The sequence below is a fragment of the Pinus tabuliformis genome, chromosome J (assembly GCF_031772625.1).
Source record: "Pinus tabuliformis cultivar Carrire ecotype Pingquan chromosome J, CPIR1, whole genome shotgun sequence".
In the NCBI taxonomy this organism is placed as follows: domain Eukaryota; kingdom Viridiplantae; phylum Streptophyta; class Pinopsida; order Pinales; family Pinaceae; genus Pinus; species Pinus tabuliformis.
In genome coordinates, this window is record NC_142295.1 from 153927902 (window position 1) to 153943604 (window position 15703).

The following is a 15703-nucleotide window of genomic DNA, read 5'->3' on the forward strand; positions in this document are numbered from 1 at the left end:
AATCTTCTTGGTAACATCCGGATTTTTAAGGATTTCTATTGGATTTGTGGTTTGAGTTTTCTGTGAGGTTGTATTGAAAATTTTGTCAAATTGTTCACATTATCCAAATCATTGGTAGAAAACAATTCATCAGTCTTTTGTGCTGATGACGTACTTTTAGTGGTTTCCTTCTTGACTTCAGGTTCTTTTGTGATTTGAACTATAATCAGATCTTGATGTAGAACTGGTTGCGACTTGAGTTGTAATCAGTTCTTGATGTACAACTGGTTCAGCTGTGGCATCTCTTGGGATGACTTCCAAGTCATCGGTGTTGACTACCTTATCAGAAGATCCTAGTGAGCAGAATCTTCTTGGTAACAATGGGATTTTTAAGGATTTCTATAGGATTTGTGGTTTGAGTTTTCTGTGAGGTTGTATGGATGATTTTGTCAAATTATTCACATACTTTATCCAAATCACTAGTAGACAACAATTCATTGGTCTTTTGTGCTGATGATGTACTTTTAGTGGTTTCCTTCTTGACTTCAGGTTCTTTTGCGACTTGAGCTATAATCGGTTCTTGATGTAGAGCTGGTTGCGAAATACATAGTATGTGGAGGGGGGATTTTTTCCAACCTATTGTTTTTATATTCTTTGAATTTCTCCAGATCCACCGGGCTTAGACGAGCTTTGGCTAATTTCTTTACTTGATGATAATATGTGGTTGTCTCGAAAAGGTCATCGAAATCATCTAGTTCATATTGGAATTGCCTCACTTTGACTTGTGCTGTGACATTTTGAGCTTTCTTGACTGGGTCATATTTCTTGGGTTAGATAGTGGGAAATTTCATGCATAGAATTTTCTCAATTTCAAGCATTGCATGCCTAAAATTCTCTAGAGTAAAAACTCCACAGTGAATAGGAAAAGGTGGCCAAACAGATTTCTTGGCTTCCTTAAGAGATTTGGTCAATCCATTGCCCACAGTTTGATATGCTACTTCTTTGGCCAAAATTTTGTCTGGTACATAGAGAGGGAGGACATGTGGGGCAACTAGGCTTCCATAAATCCTAACATAAGTGAAAAATTATTCCCAAAACTATTTGACTATGCCTGTGAGGTCATCTAGAGCTTCCCTAGAAAATCTAGGAGGTTTTTCATCAAAGATGGCAATGGTAGCATTACCCCATGGAAGATTTTGTAAAAATGGGTCTGATAGTTGCTTTCCCATAGGATGTTGTGGTATATATGGATGGGGGTAGGATCTTCTAAAGTCCATTTCCATCCCATGGATGGAAAATCAGAGGTGAAGCATAGTGCATCCATAATATAAGTGCTCATGAAAAAGGGGGGAATCTCCCTGGTAGACATATTATATTTACTTCTGTATGCTAAGATCCGAGTGGCCAAATTATTTGACAAAATGGTAGCCCAATCCATAATGTAGGCATCTATGAAAATTTCTATTAAAGGAATCCAATCTATAGTGAATTTATGTGTATTAGGTTTTCCAAATAACCTACACATCATAGTTGTGATTTCACAATAAGGACCAATGAGAGAAGCTATGGAATACATAACTTTATCACCATGCTTGTGTTTGCTTGACTCATTACTCCACTGCCTGATTGGTTCTGACTGAACTGGATGCTCATCTGTGTACTTTTGAATAAACTTGGCATTCTATATCTTTTGGGGTTCTAGTAGATGGTACATCTATCTAGGCCTTCGGCTCTTAACTACCGAATTCTCTTCTGTATCCTCAAGGTTATGAAGGTCCTGTCGGTGATATTCACATCATCAATTACCCATTTGACTAAGCTTGTATATGTCATTATCTTAGCCCGAGTAGCTTTCAACGGAGATGAGAGTTGGTGACATCTGCCCAAGTGGTTTCAGACATTGATGTAGTATCATCCACTCTAGCATATTTGATAACTACCTTGGGTTCTTCTTCCTGGAATAATTTGTATATCGCTTCCCAGGAAGAACTTCCAACATCTGTAGTACACGTAATATCTGAGAATAAGGGAGGAATTTTAGTTACTTCTATAGTGGTTGGAGTGAATTGCGGCATAACCACATTCTTCTTATTCTTATTTGGAGCTCTCAACACTTTGCCTGAGCTCTATTTCTTGGGCCTAGCCTGTGACAGAGAAATATGGTAAGATTAAGGAGCAATACTTAGAGTTTGAGACTTATGGCAAGAATGGTAACATAACATGAAAACATGCATTGAATGCAAAAATATCGAAATTCTCAATGAAATCATCGAATGATTTACATAACTGAGGTTCATTAATACCGTTATAACTGATAATAATTGAAGAAACGTGGGTTTCACATGTCTTTTGGATAGGTCAGCGTCCCGTTGGACTATATGGCATCACAAGTTTTTGATATGATCATTGTATAGCTTTGTGAAGTGAGCCTTTTGTGATATGCAATTTGCCACATTTGCTAAGATATATGGTGGAGAGCTTATTGCATGATTTATCGCAATCGATGTTTCTAGAGAGAATATCGCTTTAAATATTTGCGATGCAACACGATAAGCATATGTGTGATGGAGTTTTGCGATATCAAAAAAGTCTTATCGGGGTTTTCATTTTATAACAACATTGGGGAATGCTTATTCATTTTGCGATAATTCCTTTTGCAACGATGACGTGGCTTAACCACGGGACTTGAAATATTATTCATGTGTGAGGGGGCCTTTTCTTCATTTAAACTTAATTAAGAGTTTTATCGCGGTCGGTTAGGTCAGGGTTTCTTGCATTGCACTTTGACTTAGCATGATAATTTACTCACTTGTGATTAGCGATTTGCGAAATGCATGAGGCCTATTCAATTTTGATTCCTTCTTTAATATTAATGGATTTAAGACCTAGGGTCATGATGATTCTTTTTATTTTTACTTTTTTGAGACTTTATTTTTATCCATTTAATTAAAAGACTCTACACTTGAAATTTAAAAGAGTTTGATTATTTAAATAAGTTACTTATTTAATAATAATGGGGGGTTTTTGAGTGACACAATAGTAACATATTTTAAATTTTCAATATTTTGTGATTTTTTAAGATCTAGAGGAAATAAAGACATGCTTTTAGTGTAAATCATGGATTGACAAAATATTATGATTTGCACAAATATTGGACTGTTATGACTAGGGCGCTACCCTCCCTAATGGAAAAATGATCTGGCCAATATATTTTTTCCATCAATCCAACTTTCAAATCAAAAGCTAAGAGATTGGCGAGCTTTGCACGACTTTCCGGTTCTAGGGTTTCCCTGAACCCTTTCATGTAGATTATTTCATGCCTGCGCGTCTGATCCTCTTCTCCCGAGGTTGCAAATTCTACGGGCTCTTCTACTGACGGTTCTGTATGTCTTCCCCCTTCGGAGGGGCAGGTAATACCCCCCCTCCACAAAATTCTGGCCCTGCGGCGATGCCAAACTTGCTAGGAAGCTTTGCACAAGGGTTGCAGACAAATTCTAACTGGGCCCCACTACAAACAATATAAGTGACACAAATACAAGCTCTGATGTCCCTAGTAACGAGAGCACCGAACAGACAGCTTCTAAGGCTCAGCCAAAAGTTTCTTCTGCCACATGCATCCCTAAAGCGACAGATCGGGTAAAAATCGACCTCCCTAGTCACTATATCAGAGGTCACATTCAGTATATGAAAGATCACGCCCTCATTGGAAATTTCATCGGACTCTGGCCAAATGAGAAGGCTTTGCAAGGATGGATAATGGCCAAATGGACGCCCAAGGGACAAGTGACTCTGCAGCTTGGCCCCAAAGGATTTTTCACTGCTATCTTCCACTGCCTAGAGGACAAGACCCACATCTTTGAAGGAGGCCCTTACTTCTTCAACTCAACGGGTCTATTTTTGCGTGACTGGATTGAAAGATTTCATCCAGACAGGGAAGACTTCTGTTGGGCTCTAGTTTGGATTCGCATGTATTCCCTGCCTCTAGAATACTAGGATGAAGAGACATTGCGGGACATTGGCAATGGTCTGGGAGAGTTCATAAAGGTTATTGAGGAAACAAAACTCAGACGCTACACTTCCTACGCCAGAATCTGTGTCCACATGCACCTTGCTAAGCCTCTTACGGACTCAGTAAGCTTATTTCATGATGACTTTGAATGGATTTAGACTATTGACTATGAGCACGTTCCATTCCACTGCAGAAAATTTCATGAGCATGGCCACCTGTTTAGAGATTGTCCTCTAACCTAGAAGCCTAATACCTCCCCCCCTGAAGCTGGAAAAGATGCGGAAGGCTTCACCAAGGTTTCCTCCAGGAAGAAGCATTCCAAGAAATCCCCCATCATCTCTACCACCCCCAAACATCCTGACACTAGCAACAGCTTTGAAGTTCTTGCCTCTCAAGACCCTCCGGGGGTTCACCAAGCCCAACCCTCTACCTCTAACCCTCATCCTGACTCTTCTACCTCTACTCTCAAACCCCAAAATGTTGACGCAGCTTCAACTGTCTCTCCTGCCTCCACTTCTGCTGAGGTCCAAACCAAGCCCTTTGTTCCCACCACTACGCTCATGGAAGTGGACTGCTCCCAAGCTATGGTCCTCCCTCTTGGTCTGGACGTCACAGATCAGAATGCCCCCACCCTCATGGATGAAGAACCTAAAAGCGTTGATATGGGGGAGCTGGACATTCTTGCTTTAGAAGAAGCATGCCATTAGAAAGAATATAGCAACATTCACCCTCGACAGATAGACAATTTGGAAGTGGTTCTTTCTCGTGCACAGCAGAGAAACTCACTGGGCATTCAAGCAGGAAGCCTATGGGACAAAAGGAAAATTATGAAAGAAACAAAAAAAAGAGGAAGGAAGACAGACTTACAGAGAACTATTATTATAGGCAAAATACTCGTGGAATCAAGCAGATTTCCCAAGTTGACAAAGTTTCACAAGGCTCTTCCTCATAGTTCCTCATGAAGCTTATCTCCTGGAATGTGAGAGGGTTTAATAGCCCCTCAAAACACAAAATTCTTAAAAATATGATACAACAATACAAACCTTCGATTGTTTATCTTCAGGAGACGAAATGTAATAGCAAAGCACTTGAACACATTGTGGCCAAAGTTTGGGAAAATTGCTGCTCAGTGACGGTGGACGCTTCGAGTGCCTCAGGAGGGTTGGAAATCATTTGGGATCATCAAGTTCTTTCTCTCTATGACTTCCATGCATCGCACTATTTCATTCAAATGACCTTCCATCTGGTAGGTACCAACATACATGGTCACCTAACCAATGTATATTTCCCACAAGAAATCCAAAAGAAATTAGATTTGCTCCTTACTTTAACAGATCTGAACTCCTTGAGGCGTTTCCCTCTCTGGATTTGTGGGGGGGATTTTAACATGACTACCTCCTTGGAGGAAAAATCTAGTAGAAGGCACATGCTAGATGGGGATTGCTTAGGTTTCAAAGACTTCATTCTAAGCAACCAGCTCGTGGATATATAAACATCCAATGGTACGTACACCTGGACCAACAAACGCAGAGGGCTGCAGCACATTGCCTCCCACCTTGATCGATTTCTCATGTTAGACAATGCTATTCATCTTGGGGGTGACTTCCATTCTTCCATATTGCCTCTTGCTGGATCGGATCATTGGCCCATCCTCCTTCAATGGGCCCGTCCGGGTTCACGCTGCAACCGGCCTTTTCGATTCGAATCGTTCTGGTTCACCCACAACGGTTTTAAAGAACTTGTCATCAAAGCTTGGCATTCCTATGTACCACCTGAGGGCTCAAAAATGTTTCAATTCTAACAAAAGATTACGAATCTCAAGCACACGCTCAAACATTGGAATAAATCTCAGTTTGGTAACATCTTCAACAACCAGAAAGAGCTAGAGCTTCAAATGAGCCTTCTACAATAGAAAATCATCACTGAAGGTAGAACAGAGGACTATGACAGTAAGGAAACCGATCTCCTAACAAAAATTGACGAGAGTAGGAAACATGAGGAGACTTTTTGGCGACAGAAATCTAGGGTCAGATGGCTTCAAGAAGGGGAGAAAAACACAATTTTTTTCCACAGGTGCACTATTCAAAGAAGGATGCATAATAACATTGCTTTTCTCAATAACAATCATTGAGTTCGTTTAGCGGCGCATGAGGACATTGAAAAAGAGCTCAGAGGGTACTTCCAAAATATTCCGCAGGAACTTGAAGGCAATCGAGATCACGCTATTCGATCCTCACACAACATATTCCTAAAATCATTACTAAGGATTAAAATGCGATGCTGCTCCAGCCAGTCACTCTTCATGAAGTAGAGCAAGCTACAGCTCAAATCAAAGATGGTAAAGCGCCAGGCCTGAATGGCTTCACGGGCAACTTCTTCCACTCATTTTGGGAGCATATCAGTATGGAGGTTTGGGCTTTAGTGGAGGAATACCGCTCCATGCACTGGATTATTCCTTCACTGAACTCAACCTTCCTTTCTCTCGTCCCCAAGGAGGAGAATTCAAGCACTTCAAACAAATACAGGCCCATTGTGCTCTGCAATGTCATATACAAGCTGATTTCTAAAGTCATTGCGAACAGGCTTAAGCCCCTCCTACCTCTCCTTATCTCGCAAGAGAAAACCGGATATGTGGAAGGGCAACAAATCCTGGATGTCATAATCCTCTCGCATGAAGTGATTCATTCACTCAAGCTCCTTAAGAAACCAAGTATGCTTCTCAAACTAGACTTATCTAAAGCATTCAACAAATTAAGTTGGAATTATATCAAACAAATGCTCCTGGCTTTTGGTTTCAATGCTCCTTGGACTCGGTGGGTCATGAGCCTTCTGTCGTCCCCCAACTTCTCAATCCTTGTTAATGGCTCTCCCTCACTGTTGTTTCAATCTTCTAAAGGCATTCATCAGGGGGATTGTAGAGCCTCTAACTTACACCTCATCATCCACTATTACCTACTGTTTTTCATCACTTACCTCTCTCTTTTGCCTCATTTTCATTGTAAAACCACCCAGATCATTACATTAGATGTCATTAAGCATGATCAAGTGAGCTTTGCTAATGTGTGACTGTTTTGTTTAGATTTTGACATATTTACAGGCATTCTGCAGCCATCTGCTGATTCCGCAGCCATCTGATGATCCCGCAGCCTTTTTGTTAATCTCAAGGTTCCACGTGTCATTTTGCCAAATGAGCCACATGGGCACTTAAGAATCAAGGTGCTCGAGGTTCCTGTGCTATTTGTTCAGCTATCCACGTCATCTGTACCTCCGGTCAACAAGGGCCAAGTTACGGTCAACAAAGGCAGCTTAACGGTGATACGTAAGCTGTTGGGTCACGTCAATTCAAACGATGACTTGTCCATGTTACGCGGGTTGTGGGGGACATAATCCAACTCTTGATTCAATGCCCATAACGACCAGAACCTCCAGCTCATCCACGCAGGCTTATGACGTGTTATAAAACCTTAATTACGCATGACAGTTAGTTTATTTTTCAGTTTTAGCTGTACGCATTAAGCCATCTTTCATATGCCTATAAAAACTTGTGTCTGCGTACGCTTATGTTACTTTTTAGTTGCTGTGTTTTTATGAACTCGTTATCATTTTAGTGCATTCCAAAACTCTGTTTTAATAGTGCTGTTCTAGCACTCTTGACTGTAATTTTCTGCACATGGAGTAATAGAAGCAGTGCTGTTCTGAAGTTTTCAATACCTTGAGTCTTCTTTGGCATATATGAATGGAGGGCCCCTGTTCATGTTAGCCTTGTATAGTATTTTATGATCAGCATTTCCTTATTTTCCATTCAGCATTTCCTTTTCTTGAAACATGTACAGCTTGATTTATTTTCATGTTATTTCATTTCTGGCCTTTATTTTAAGCTGATCAGCATTGTTCTTTTGCAGGTTTTTAACCCGGGATTGCTTGTGTGTTGTGTATTTGCTTTATATCTAGTGGTAGTTTCATTTGACAGATTCTAAGTTGCTGCCTTTACTTTATTTTCATAGCTGGTTTTTAGTTTTATTTCTCAAAAGTTGTCTGCTAACATATGAATGGTCTCTTTATTATAAATTGTCTATCTTTTAGAGATCAGAATACTAATAACTTGCAGCTGGCTTTGGGTACTTTTTAGACTAATCTTTAACTACTTTCTAATCGTGTCTTACACAGTACTATGTGTTAGAGGCAGAGAGTTAGAAAGAGCAAAACATTACAACTAGTCTTTAAAGTAGATTTTTCTCATTTTTTTATCATTTCTTAGACTTATCTTTAGCTACTTCCTAATCGTGTCTTACACAGTACTATGTGTTAGAGGCAGAGAGTTAGGAAGAGATAAACATTATCATTGGTGTTTTAAGTGATTTTCTTACCTTTTATTTGCAGCAGCATGAATGGTGTCTAATGCCATTAGAAAGTGGTTCTTTGCTTTCAGTTCATTTTGATTTATTTATTTCTTTCAAGCTTTTCCTTTTCAGCAAGTAGTTAGAAACCACTAATCACACACTCTCACTCATCTAGAATTCACCTTACACACACTTTCACTCATCTGTTTATAATCATCACTCCATCTTAGGAAGATAAAATTAACCACAAACAACACCCCCAAACGACAAAAAGACTCTAAGAGGTTGCTTAAGTACATATAGTACACCTTCACTTCATCAGCTTACGAGCCCCGGGTTGACAATTAATGACATCAATTTAGGAACACTAAATTGACTAAACATTTTGGCGTCGTTGCCGGGAAGTGAAATTAAGTAGCCATATTCTTAGAAAAAAAAAAAAACATAAAAATTTCAAGGAAAGAAGTTGATAACCTATCAAAGTATGCTCTCCTCTTGCACTTCAAAGTGATCTGGAGGATCAGAAAAGAGAAAGTTATTGATTTAGTAGTTTCTTGAGTATGCTCTCTTCTTGCACCTAGAGTGACCTGGAAGATCAGAAAAAGAACTATTAACTTGACTTGAAGAAAAATAAAAAATGACATGCATAGAGCTAGAGATTCTAGGGGAAGGTTTTTAGCTAGAGCTCGAAGTTCAATTTTTACAAGTCCATCTGCTTCAAGGGATAGACAAGAGACACCTCCCTTATCTCCAACCGAAACTCCTAGTCCTAGAATTCCTGGAATTCAAGAGCCAAGAGTTGACTCTCCTACACCTTCTATTGAGTTTGAACCAGGAAGAGACTCTTCTCTTTCTCCTACAGGAAGACCAATTGTAATTGAGGAAGTAGAATCACCTGAAGAAGAAGGAGAAATCTCTTCTCATTCACCCTTTGTAGAGGAACCAAAAGATTTTGAAATCCCTAGGAGAATCATCATGGCAGAGGAAGAAGGAGGTGGTAGAGGTAGAGGTAGAGGAGGAGGAGGAAATAACAATAATAATGGAGGAGGTAGAGGTCCCATTGGAGGAGGAAATAGAGATGGGGATAATTCATTTGGGTTTCCCATTGTTAATGAGGATTCCCGAGCTACTATGAAAAACATATCACCGTCTGTCCTCCCTAACTTCCATGGGTTAAGGACTGAGGACCCTGAAACATTCTTATTTGAGTTTGAAGTTGTGTGTCGAACTTATGACTATCTGGATGATACTCAGAAACTCAAATTGTTCCCCTCAACATTAAAAGATCAAGCTTTGAAATGGTTCATGGGGTTACTTACTCAATCCATTAGGACTTGGGATGAAATGAAACAAACCTTTTTGGATAGGTATTTGGACTATTGTATGCCTACTAATCACAAGGACGAGGTATTTAAAATGATGCAAAGAGAAGATGAGAGCTTAGAAGATTTACTTGAAAGATTTCAATATAACTTGAAAAGAGCAAAAATGAGTAGCTTGGATGAAGAGACCTTAAAAGCCCTCTTATTAAAAGCCATTAGGGATGAATGGATAGATATCTTAAACATGATGGGGAAAGGGGATATTTCTCAACTTTCACTCAATGATATAGCAGAACTTTGTATCCATCTCTCAAGGGGCAAATCAAAAACTCAAAAAGGGCCTAGAGATCCCTCTCTCCTTAGGGCAAATAAATCTGCAACAGGATCAGTGAGTAGGGCTGAAATCGGCAGTATGCTTGATGAATTTAAAACTGACATCTTAGGGAGTCTTAGTGAACAACTTGATACCCTTAAGATTCATAATAAACAAAAAGCAGAAGCTGAGGCTTTGGCTATCTTTTGCCCGAAGTGTAGAAAGAAGCATGCTTTAAGGGAATGCCCCTTAGATGCACACGTTGTAGAAACATGTGTAATTTGCTCAGAAACTCATGAGACCAAGGATTGTCCTTCAATTCCTGGCCTCAAGGCAGTCTTTCAAGAGGATCCAGATACACTTGAATCTCTCTGTTTTATTGCAAGGAGACCTTGGCAAGGACAACAGAATCAAGGGTTTAACAACTCTATGAATTCTCAATCCCAACCAAATTGGAATCCTTGGCAACAACCTTGGCCTCAACCTCAAAATGCTTTTCAAGCATGGATGCAAAGCATGCAAAATCCTTATGCGAGACTTGCTCAATTCTATCAATATCCTCCATCATTTCAGAATCAGCAAGCTCCAAAACTTCCAAATCAAGGTCAACAACTATCATTGCCATACCCTCAACAACAACAACCTCCTCCACAAAATCAAAATTCTCAACTCTCCCAGCAGAAATCAAATCAACTTCCCTCTCAGCCATTACCAAATCCGAATAATAGGAACCCTCAAAATGCTTACATGATGGAAGGTCAACCATTCCCTACCTATATGGTTGTTCCTCTCAATGAAGTACAACTCAGATCAGGTAGAATCCTAGATCAACCTTCTACAAGTATTCAACAACCAAGCATTTCTGAGGAAGAATCTCTCAAAGTCAATAAAGGTTCTGAAGTATCACTTCAAAACCAAAATATCCAAAAAGAAAAAGAAAAAGAATCAACCTCTACAACTCCCATAGTTGAGCAACCTACATCTTTAGCTACACCTCCTTTTCCTGAAAGGTTACAAATTGACAAAGGAGTGGAAAAGCAAATTTGGTTGCCTGACTATAGCTTTCTAGATGAATTGAAGAATGTCTGTATCAAGATCCCCTTGTTACAAGCCATTAAGGAAATTCCCATTCTAGCAAAGACAATAAAGGAGTTGAGTTTGAAGAAAACAGTAAAAAGAACCAGAGATACCAAAAGGATACATCTAGTTGGAAAAATTGCAGACATTATGATGGGTAAGATTACCATGCAAAAGTATGTGGATCCCGGTAGTCCTATTGTCAAAACTCATATTAATGGGGTTGAAATCCCAAATACTTTGATTGACTTAGGAGCCGCTATCAACATCATGAGTAGACAGACCATGGATCAGTTAAAGCTTCCTAACCTTCTCTTTACACCTACTTTGCTGCAACTTGCAGATAGATCAATCATTAAACCTGATGGTGTATTGGAAGATATTCCAGTCTCTCTAGATTCTTGGGAATATCCAGTTGATTTTATGATTTTAACTCCCAAGAACAATCTAGGAGGACATCCTCTTATTTTAGGAAGACCTTGGCTGGCCACAGCTGATGCTTTCATAAGTTGTAGGTCTGGGGACATGTATATATCAGATGGTAATTCTACCAAGAAATTCAACTTGTATCCTCCAGCAAAGGCAATAACAGAAATAGGAGAAGATGAATGGGTAGAGGATGAAGATACTATTCAACCTGTTCTAACCATCTCTGAGATTAGTGAGGACAGTCAAATTCTAAATACATTAGAAAATTTTGAAGTATCTTTAGAATATGACTCTGCACATTTTCAGATAGATTCAGACATTGAATATCTCTCCTCTAGACAGATGTCTCTCTTCTCAATGGAAGAGTTTGGTAGTTCTACAGTTGAGATCCTTCCAGGAAAAACATTGAACATTAACAAAAACTTGGGAAGACCACAACAAGAAGAATTAACCAAACTGTTGCAAAAACATTCCACTGCCTTTGCATGGGAATACACTGACATGAAAGGAATCGATCCTAAGACTTGTATTCATCACATCTATATTGAAGAAAACAACAGACCTATTAGGCAACCACAAAGACGGATGAATCCAAACCTTAGGGAAATCGTGAAAGAAGAACTCCAGAAATTGCTCAAAGTAAACTTCATTTACCCCATTTCAGATAGCCAATGGGTCTCTCCCTTGGTTATAGTGCCCAAAAAGAATGGTAAATGGAGAGTTTGCATTGATTATCGAGAATTGAACAAGGCAACCTTAAAGGATCATTTCCCTCTACCTTTTATCGATCAGGTACTAGACACTTTAGCAGGTAAAAAGTATTTCTCATTATTGGATGGTTTTAGTGGGTATAATCAAATTCAGGTAGCACCTGAAGATCAAGACAAAACCACATTTACCTGTCCTTGGGGAACTTTTGCCTACCGAGTACTCCCTTTTGGATTGTGCAATGCACCCGCTACATTTCAAAGGGTTGTATTAGGAATCTTTTCAGATCTGATTCATGATTGTGTAGAGGTATACATGGACGATTTCACAGTGTATGGTAATACATTTGAAGAAGCTTTGGAAAACTTGGAAAAAGTACTGGTAAGATGTAAGGAAACAAATCTTTCTTTAAGTCATGAAAAGTGTTTTATGATGTTTACTGAAGGGATTGTTTTAGGACATAATATTTCAGGAGATGGGATTAAGGTTGATAGATCCAAAGTCGAGGTCATCTCTAAGTTACCTATTCCGAATTGCCAGAAGGATGTTAGAAGTTTTCTTGGGTTTACTCGGTATTACAGAAGATTTATTGAAAACTTCACTAAGATAGCATCCCCTCTTTTCAAATTGCTTACCAAGGACTGTGAGTTCAAATGGGATCCTGAGTGTCAATCTGCTTTTGAAGCTTTAAAGACTAGAATATCTGAAGCACCCATCTTAAGGGGGCCAAATTGGAAACTCCCTTTCCACATTTCTACTGATGCTTCAGATACAGCTCTAGGAGCTGTTTTGGGACAAAAGGACTTGATCTCTTATGCCATTTATTACACAAGTAAGTATTTGACTCCCACTGAGTTAAATTATACTGTTACAGAAAAAGAGTTCTTAGCTGTGGTACATGCGATTAATAAGTTTAGACACTACATAACCGACTATGAAACCTTTGTCCATACTGATCACTCTGCCATAAGATATTTAATGAACAAACCTGTCACTAATGGTAGAGTTACAAGATGGCTTTTACTTTTACAAGAATTCAACATTACTGTGTTAGATAGACCTGGAAAACAAAACACAGTAGCTGATTTCTTGTCTAGAATCCAAAACACTAATGAAGATTCTCCAGTAGAAGATAAGTTTCCAGATGAATACTTGTTTGCAGTGACTACCAAGACTCCTTGGTATGTAGATATGGCTAATTATCTTGTTACAGGAAAGCTTCCTCTACACTTATTTCCTAATGAGAAAAAGAAAATCATTCAGGAGAGTGCACATTATTCTTGGATTTCTAATGAATTGTTCAAAACAGGGCCAGATTGTATAATCAGAAGGTGTGTTCGGGAAGATGAAATGCCTGACATCCTTAAGGCATGTCATGATGAACCATGCGGTGGGCACTTTGCTGACAAGAGGACAGCCAATAAAATCCTTTCTCTAGGATATTATTGGCCTTCTCTCTTTAAAGATGCAAAGCAGTATGTTAGAAGGTGTGATAGCTGCCAAAGAGTTGGGAAACCAACTCCTTCAAATGAAATGCCTCTACAACCTCAGGTATGCATCGAACCCTTTGAGAAATGGGCTCTAGATTTCGTTGGACCAATTAATCCACCATCAAAGCAAAAGAAGTATATACTGGTTTGTACTGACTATGTTACTGAGTGGGTAGAAGCGAAAGCATTGCCTTCTGCCACTGAAAATTCAGTTGTTCAATTTCTTTTTGAGGATATTTTCACTCGTTTTGGTGTCCCAAGGGAAATTGTGACAGATCAGGGCAACCGGTTTACATCTAAATTGATGGAGAAGCTGATGGAGGAATATAAGATCAAGCACAGAACATCTACTCCATACCATCCACAATCAAATGGCCAAGTGGAATCTACCAATAAAGTTCTTGAAGGCATTATCACCAAGACTGTTCATCTTCATAGAAGAGATTGGGCGGAAAGGCTCCCTGAAGCCTTATGGGCCTATAGAACTACATGGAAGAACACAACAGGACATTCTCCTTATGAACTTGTTTATGGGAAGGAAGTCCTGCTTCCTATTGAGTTCCAAATCAAGACCTTCAAGATGGCAGTCCAATTGGGAATGAGCCTCTCAGAAGCTCAAAGACACAGAATGGACCAGCTAAATGAACTAGATGAAATAAGACAAGATGCAATTCTAAGGACCGATCTAGTTCAACACCAAAGATCTAAATGGCATGATCGTCATATCAAAGAAAGAAAGTTTCAGAAAGGAGATTGGGCTCTATTGTTTGATTCAAAGTTCAAAGACTTCAAAGGAAAGTTTCAAACTCATTGGCTTGGGCCATATGAGATTGATGAAGTCTTTAGCAATGGAGCAGTTCGAGTGAAAACTATTGATGAATTTCATACTCCTCTTATTGTGAATGGCCATCGCTTGAAGATCTACCAAAAGCCATTCTCAAAAGAAGAGTTTATCAAGTTGTTTAAAGAAGATTCTGCAATCAGGTTGGTGGAGAAGGATTCTTCTCCTCCATCAGCCTAATATTTGGTTTTTGACAAAAAAAAAGAAAAAAAAAAAAAAAAATAAAATAAAAAAAAAAAAAAAAATAAAAAAGAAAAAAAATAAATAAATGTATGAGCCTGAAAACCAATCTCTGATTGGCAGTCTCATGCAGAAAACCTGAGGTGAAAATCAGGGTCACCTGACACCTCATGTTTTCCAAAAAAAAAAATTCTCCCTTATTTCATCTCATTTTCATCATTACCACCATTTCATCCACCATTTCATTCATTTTCACTCCACTTCATTTTTTTCATCCATCCATCCATTCACTACATTCCATTCCATCAATAAAGTCATTTTTAGATAGCTAAAGTTGTTTTTGTGCAGCCGGAGGTTACCACTACAGTTTCCGCAGCTGTTTGGCAATTCTGTAGCCATTCAGCCATTCCGCAGCCCTCTGCACCTGCATAAGAAAAACACAGTCTGTTTGAAAAAATTTTACAGTTCAGTAGTCATCAACAATAAATGAAAAGAGTCATGCAACAACAATAAATCAATGAAGGGTTAGTGGCAAATCATCAAAGGCAAATCCAAGCGCGGATATGAGGTATGATTTAAAATCCTAAACTTACGGTTATCTCATTTTGCAAAGTTTTCTGGGTTATGTTTATTTGCCACTTAATGTAATGATTACCAGTTTCTCCCATCATGCGACCATACATCCACGTATCTCCCAAATCTATCAGTCCTTAGGTATCACGATTTTGAAATTCAATTGCGGCTGTTCTTTCATTAAGGCTTTCGTACCTAAGTGACGTAGCCTACTGTACTACGTCTCTCTATGACACAATCCCGCAGCCAAGTGTAAATCTACGCCCGAAACCTAAGGACCTAACCGTTTCTACTCATCATTTCATAACCCTTCTACCCTCCTACGCTCATATCATTCCATTCACGCTGTTTCATTCCCACGCTGTTTCATTCCATTCACGCTGTGCTCACTACGCTGCTACCATTAACCATACTCTGTTTTATTCCTCTCTGCTAATTCTGA